Source organism: Sarcophilus harrisii, chromosome 1 (assembly GCF_902635505.1).
Source record: "Sarcophilus harrisii chromosome 1, mSarHar1.11, whole genome shotgun sequence".
In the NCBI taxonomy this organism is placed as follows: Eukaryota; Metazoa; Chordata; class Mammalia; order Dasyuromorphia; family Dasyuridae; genus Sarcophilus; species Sarcophilus harrisii.
Window position 1 is genome coordinate 88409709 of NC_045426.1, and position 7745 is coordinate 88417453.

At 44.8% G+C, this 7745-nt stretch overlaps 1 protein-coding gene across 3 annotated transcripts in view; it reads right to left on the reverse strand.

The window, feature by feature from the left end:
- The window catches only part of ARF1 (ADP ribosylation factor 1), a 30094-nt gene extending 24151 nt beyond the window's left edge, over positions 1–5943 (reverse strand). Inside the window, exon 1 of one of the 3 annotated variants that reach the window (XM_031960360.1) lies at positions 5832–5943. The gene's annotated coding sequence lies outside the window, so the exon portion shown is untranslated. Of the gene's footprint in view, positions 1–5793 lie in introns of all 3 variants that reach the window. The other 2 variants (XM_031960350.1, XM_031960353.1) reach the window with 2 other exon arrangements.
- Positions 5944–7745: the final 1802 nt, after the last annotated feature.

The window sequence follows — 7745 nt, forward strand, 5'->3', positions numbered from 1 at the left end:
AAGGTACTGACCAGTAATAATTTTGGATGACTGATGATCAGATGCAACAAGCTTTCTATATTTTCAGTAAATATGTGAACTTGTTTGGCTTGATTATATTTACTAGTCATAAAAGAGGGCTGTTTGGAAGGGAGTTTTTTTTTTGTGTGTGTGTGTGGGGAAATTATAGAGGTAGTGATCAAAAAGAAAAGAACAATATTAAAACAAAAAATTCAAAAAAGGGGATAGACAAGGACAGTTTATTAGTGTATTAAACTTAAAATATAGCTTTTCTTTTTTAAAGTTCAGTTTCCTAAATAATCCTATTTTTGTTCTTTATAATGAAATTTTCATGTTTGTCAAGTTCATGATTTTTAAAAAAATTTTAAATGATAATACTGGACTAGATGGCTTCTGATGTCTCTTTCCTGCTTCTAATTAGTGTTATTAGAAGATAATTTTGTCAAGGAAAAGATTCTAACCATTATCAGAATGATCACTTAAGTTCAATGGTACACTGACATTCTTGCATACATAACAAATACCTAGACAAGATCTAATATTTTTGGTTTATGACAACTATTTTAGACAAATCTAAGATTGTCATTAAGAAAGATTTTCCTATTTTCTACCAATATACTAAGCAATATAATAAGCAAAGGCTTCAACCACCAGTTATAAACTGTATATTTGTATAATTATACTTAATAAAGTATACACTTTCATTTAACTATCTATAATTTTGAAAAGATATCACTTCAACAGAAGTTGGAAATGACAAAAATATCTTTACATTAAATGCCAAACTGTATTCTCTTCCACCTGCAAAAGGTAGGAAGCTATTACTTCACAGGAAAATTGTTTTGACAGCAATTTTTAAAAGAATATTCTTTCTCCCCCTTTTGGCATTCATAACCATAGCTGCATTTTTACCATTCAGCCTTATTTTTAGGAGAAAAAAATTTGGGCTTCATTTATGCCAGTAAATGGCATAAATGCACCTATGGCATTTAAATGAACAGAACAACAAAAACTGTGAAAGGAAAATAAAGAACCGCATGGTGCAGAAGGTAAAGCACAGGCTCTGGAGTCAGTACTACCTCTATTTCTGTCATTCCAGAAACTATGGTGAGTGCTTGCAGCTCAAGATTCTGAATCTAAGATCTTATGACAGTATGTTTTGAAGGTCCTGGATCTAAAATCCCATGCACATGTTTTATGATTTCTGAGAAAAAGTATAACCAACTCACAAAGTTATGAAGATGTTTTGTGAATCTGTGTTAGGTTACAAATGTCACTTGACTCTCACAACAACCCTGGGAGATAGGTAGTACATATAAATACTTGCCCAGAATTAGACAGCTAATAAGTATCCAAGGTTCAATTTGAACTCCTGTCTTCCTAATTCCAGGCCCCAGGAGAGGGGGCCTGTACCTCCCACTGTACCACCAGCTACTTGGAAACATGTTAATGCCTCTTGAGAGGAGCAACTTGGGTGGATCATAGGGTGTATAATATAAAGCTGGAAAAGGTTAGAGACAAGTTTCCTATGATTTTAAATGCTGAACAAAGTCTATATTTGATCCTGGAAATAAGGAGCCCTGAGTGTGACATTAACAGACTCGTGGTTTGGAGAAATCTCTGGCAGCTGTGTGGAGGTCGATGGAATGGCAAGGGGAGTGAGACTTGCTGAAGCTATAGCAGCAGTCCAACAGAGAAGTGATAAGGGTCTGAACTAGGGTGGTGGCTGTGCCAAAGGAAAATAAAGGCCAAAAACATAGAAAAGGAAGGAGGACAAAGTTTGGCAACACTATGTGCTGCAAGGAGTAGTCCAAGTCCAAGTCATTTCATCTCATCATTGTCATTTACTACTTGTACAAGCTAGTACTACTCTCAGTTCCATTTGTAAACTGAAGAGAGTAGGATGAGATACCCTCCAGGTACCTCAAGTCTTTAGAGCTATGATGTCGTAATATGTGAAATGTAGATAACTTCACAGAGATGTAGTAAAAATAAAATGAGAAACCAAAGTTAATCTATGCCAACTAATTTACCTGCTTTCCCATGCAAACCATACAATGTAATGCAACTATTGCTTCAGGGTCATATTGTAATTAATTACTACTAATAATGAATAGGTCCTGTCAACTAAGCTTTTCCATTCCTATGTCTACTTTTCACAAAACATTTCATTCTCTTCTTTCCTTGTTAGGCTATAACTTCTGATCTGTTCTTCCCTTCCAATTTGCTACTTTGACCAAAATTGTGGGTATTAGATAGTCATTTAGAATTCTTTGCAAAGTTAAAACATTCTTTATGAGGGTTTATCCTATAAATAAAACATACATTTATATTCTATAAATAAAATAAACATAAAACATATTCTGGAGAGGTGAAATGTTACTGCATTAGAAAAAACATTTGTAACAATTAAAAGTATGTATAAACCTAGGATCATCTAAAAGCAAGTTCTGTATTTCATATTTACAAATTGCGAGAAGACATTTAAAATCTATTATTGTAAGCATTTTTACTTCTGCAAGTGGAAAGGATATAATTAAAGTACATTTTACTTGCTTTTTAAAAAAAAAAATAAAAGGTCATTTTTCAGACAGGTTAGGCTAGAAAATCATTTGCAATTCTCAATTATCTGTGCTAATGGGGAATAGTTGTAACAAGTCCATTTCAAAAACCAAATAGGAATTAATTTTAAATTCCCCTTCCAACAAAACATTAATAATATAAAAAACCTGATATTTAATCCCTTTTATATTTATTTCCCCATATGTAATCACACGAAACAACAAACTGATTGGGTCTGATGAACTGGGAAATTAACTGATTTGTGACTACAGAAATTCCATCTCTGCATTAAAATTAAATGGAAGTTGTCAAAACTCCAACTCTGGTAACAATTCTTTAATTTCACATTATAGCCTACATTTTATGATCTCATTTTCTAAAGTACTTTAAAGTAATAAAAGCAATGCCCTCTCAAGGAGATATATCTAAAAAGTGCATACGAGTACACAACAATGTCATTAAGGTAACTATTGGAAAAATAAACCAAATAGTTCAAAAGAATAAAGTAGAAAGAAAAAACTCATATTTATCTGCAAAACACAATTACCAAATCTGTTTCTAACAAAAATACACCTATAATATTAAGATAGCAGTACACAACACAGCTTGATTTTTGTCTTTTAAAAGGTTCCCCATAGCAACCAACCTTTTTTTTTTTTTTTTGCAAGCACTTTTCCTCCAAATAAAATTTAATGTTAATTACTTAGAGCAAGGGATGAAAAAGCTGGTATTGTAACTTTCCTTAGTTCCAAGTTACTATCTTAAGTATGAGGTGGCAGGTACTAGGGTGTGTGGAATGCCCTTGTCATATTGTGTAAGAGGTAAAGTGAATGCCTAGATCACATGATTAAAAATGCAGAACTGTTAGGGTGTAGGGCAACTGTTCAGCGGCTGACTACAAGCCTTAGTTCAGTTATTTCTGATCTTTTAGGGTTGTAACAGTTTCAAGCTCTCTTCAACTGAATAACATTTCTAAGAGTAGGCCAAAACAAACCATTTTTTTCCTAAATAAAAGGGGAAAATCTGTGATATTCCTTGATATAACCATCTATAACCCTAAAGATTCAGAAGTTGCAATTGGTGAGCCAAGTTATCAGTATGGATTATTTTTTCCGTGTATTTCCTTGAAATCCTTAAAAAGTGTATTCCAAGCACTGGAGATAACACATTTCAGTAACATATGAAGATAAACTAGCCTTGGGATTAATTTTTAAACTTTTAAATTACTTTTAACTTTGGCCCCAATTAACAATTGGCATTTCAAAGTCTAACTTTCTAAACCATTGACTAATACTAAAAACTAAAACTGACCAATTTATGCTGTCATAATACTTCATTTTGGCTTAGGCAAAGAATAATACCTAGGATTAGGTAACCATCAGTTAGATGGGCAATAGTATGTTTTATAGCTGCTTAGAAACGCTTGAAAACACGAAGATAAAAATCAGTATTTCGCAAAGTTCTGACAACTTGTTATAAAAGAATAACCACAAACTGTTGTCTTCTCTATACCTCAACTACTAACTAGCTGGACGATCTTATTTGTGTCATTTAACTCTTCCACCAAATGTTCATTTCTGAAATTAGCAAACTGGTTGACACAATTGCAACAACCGTTTTGACTCAAATCTATGACAAATTCTAAGAATTATTTCCAGTTGCATCTGAAAATCATCCGCAAACTTATTTCAAATATTACTCAATCTTCACAAAGTCACTTAAATTTCGACTTACTTTCCACTTTTCTGTGAAATGGAGAGACGGCCACCTAGCTCAAGGTGTTGTTTGAATAAATTAGTTAATATTAAGTGCTGTGTAATTAAGTTATTATTGGAATTAAATTTGTACATGCTCTTCACAACTAGAATTATGCAATAGGAAGCGCTCAGCAGTCACCCCCCGAGTGACTAAAACTGTTCACTTCTGCCAAGATTAAGGTGAAAGCTTCGCTCACTGGGCGATCTGAGGCATTTCTTGTCTCTCACAAGACCGGCACTGACATTTACAAGAAAGCCTGTTACCACCCAGGAGTAGAACTAAGACAACAGACTGCACACCACATTCCCAGAAATGCCTCAGATTTCAACACGACTGGCCGGAACATGAAATGTGCACAGGATATTTACTTTGTCATATGGTTAAAGCAGGCTCCTCCGAATTCTGGAGGCGATTTCCCTTTGCCCACGGGGCGGCACGGTACGGGGTGGGTGGGGAGGGAGGGAGGGACAGAAATTCAAAGTGCCCCCGGAAAAGTTGGGCTGAAGCCCCAGCGCGGGTGGTGTGACCTTGGGCCAGTCACCTCCCTCCGGGCTGAGCTTATTACTCTTCCCCCGCACAGGAGGGCAGAGCGGATTTATACAGTCCTCCGTAGCCAAGTGTTGTCTAGAGCGGGACACCTCCACTCCCCCTGCTCCGAGAAGGAACAGAAACTGGACCCGCTGGCGAAGCCGCCTTCTCCTCCTCCTCCTCCCCTTCTTCCTGCACCGCAAAATGACTCAAACCCTTCCCTTCTCGGCTCACTGCCCTTCTCCAGCTCTCCCCCTCCGAGCCCTCAAGAGGCGAGGCGGGCCGGGCTGGCGGCCCCTCGGCCAAATATGGCCCCTCGGTAACACGGAGGCCTGCAGGGGGGAGATCCCCGGCCAGGGCGGCCTTCCATCCCGCGCCTCCGCCCGGGGCGGGGGTGGGGAGAGCCAAGGCAGAGCTGCAGAGCCGACGGAGGACGCTTTCCAAGCCTCGGGCCTCAGTTTCCCCGCCGGCGGAAGTGAGGGGGGAGGGAAGCTCTACGCCCCCCCCCCATTCCGCTCGGGTTCTACGAGACACTCACAAAAGGTCCGCAGACCGCCCTCCCCCCCACCTCGGGTCTCGCGGAAGAGGAGCTTCGGGACGGGCGGCCCCGGCCCGCTGCCTCCAGCAAAAGCGAGGCTTGTCCGACCCGGGTCCGCCGGCTTCTCGGTTCCCGAGTCCCCAGCGTCGGAGGCGGTCTCCTTGCCCCACCCCAAGCCCCGTGGCCCGGGCCCGGCTCCGAGCTCTCGGGCGCCCCGGGCGCCCGCCCCCCCCACAGGGGGAGCCGCGGCCTTTCTCGTCACGGGCCTCCCGGCTGGGCCCGACCGCCGTGGGCCTGGCCTCGCCCGGGCCCCGCTCCCGTCACCTCCCTCACCCGGGGCCCCGGCACGGGGGAGGGCCGTGGCGCTGCAAGGCAGGGTCCGGGGTGGCGGAGGGACCTCGCCTTACCTCCCCACTTCTAAGCCTCGGGATCCCCGTCTCCTCACCCGAGAGCGGCTGCCGCTCCTTCTTTTTATCGGCTCTCCAGGCGTTGGTTTCGCTCCCACAAGATGGCGGCTCCCGACGGCAGCCACGTCAGTGCCAAAGAAGGCCGTGAGGGGGGCTGGGTAATCGGCGGTACGTCACCGCTTCACCCCGCCCCCCCCCCTACTTCCCGCCCCACCCTTCCCCTCTCTCCGTGACCCCTCCCCTCCCTCTGCCTCCCAATCCCAAGATTGGGGGTGAAGCGCTTTCGAGCTCCGTGGTCCCCTGCCTACCTCGCTCCCCCCGGGGCTCTCCGCGTTCTCGGCTTGTGCGCACGCTCCCCGGGCGCTCTCCTGCGCCTCTCCCCTTTTCTTATGCGCACGCGTGCGTGCCTCCGGCTGTTCCTCCCGGCCCTGCCTAAATCAGGCCGCTTCCCGGGCGCGAGCCGGTCGGGACCCGGGCCTCCCGGGTGGCGCATGCGGCCTAGGCCTCTTGCGCTCCCTGCCCTGCTTCCCCGGCGCCTCTGGGCGGGCCCGAGCGGGTGGTGGCCGGCCTCGTTTTTCGCCGCGTCAAGTTGTTCGCAAACCGAAGCTCTACGAGTAAAAGCGCTGTCAGACGGCCACTCTGACCCTCCGTCTCCCTTGCCAACCTGAGTTGTTCAGGAGCGCTTCTCCCCGACACCCTCCTCCCGTGGGGGTCCGTGTGAACAGGCAGCCCTCCTACGGCGTCTTCCCTAGTCCCTCAGCCTTGCCTCCCCCGGACCCCGTCTGGCTTATTGAGGCCATTCCCCGGGGACCGGACTCGGCAGTCCCGCCGGGCAGATGCTGAGCCTCTGCTGATACAGCTGGAGCTGGAATTCAAAGTCTGGCTCTCCAAGGAAGCCGAGGAACCGCAAAGTGACTTTCTGGGGCCCCCGCAGCTCATAAAGGTCCCCGCTGGAACTGTGAGCCCCGACTGGCCAAATTCCGGCCAGGCGGCCGCCTTCCTTCTGCTCTTCCTCGAGGGGAGGATGATGAAGGCACAGGCGCGCTGCATCATCAGCTAGTCGGAAAGCCTCTATTAAGGGGCCGCTCTGTGCCAGGCGCTCAGGAAGGCCAGGGAGGAAGAACGGCCAAGGGCCGCTTTGCCTCTTGCCGAGCTCACAAGCTGCCCTCCTTAGCAGCGCCATTCGTGATGATAGCATCATCCTTTTTTCCCCCACTGACCTGAGCTGGGCGCTGGGGAAGCGTCAATCCACAATATGTGTTCGTTTAGAAATGCAAACTGATAGGGAAGGCCAAAGGACCCACTTTGCTGGAGTTAGACCTTACAGGGTGTCTCAAAAATCTTACAGCAGTTTTTTTTTAAGCTAAAGCTAAGCTTACAAACGCCACTAAGACTTTTTTAGAGGGGCAGCTAGGTAGGAATAGAACACTGAAATCCAGAAGACCTTGGTTGTAATCCAGCCTCAGACACTTCTTAGCCGTGTGATCCTGGGCAAGTCACTTTGCCCTGTGTGCCTCAGTTGCCTCCTCTCTAAAATGAGCTGGAGAAGGAAATGTCAAACTACCCTCCTCCCCCATAGTTTTGTCAAGAAAACCCCAAAAGGGGTCTTGAAAAGTCTGCCTTGACTGAACAACTAAAAGGTTTTGGGGATACTTTGTGCGTCATCACTGATGTAGATCTGTAAGGGAAGAAGGTGCTTCATACATAGCCCAATCCCCTCATTTTCAACACATCAATAAACATTTATAAAGTGCCTTCTGTGTAAGAAGTGCTGGGCCAAGGAATGGGGGTACAAGGAAAGACAAAAGGCAGTTCTTCCCTCAAAGAGTTTACAACCTAATAATCATCACTCATGATTTGCCCAAGATCCATGGGGAACAAGGAACAGAATTGGAATCGGAACCGGCAAGCACTCCTCTATGTTATGGCTTTGGAACAGTGATAAGGTTCCA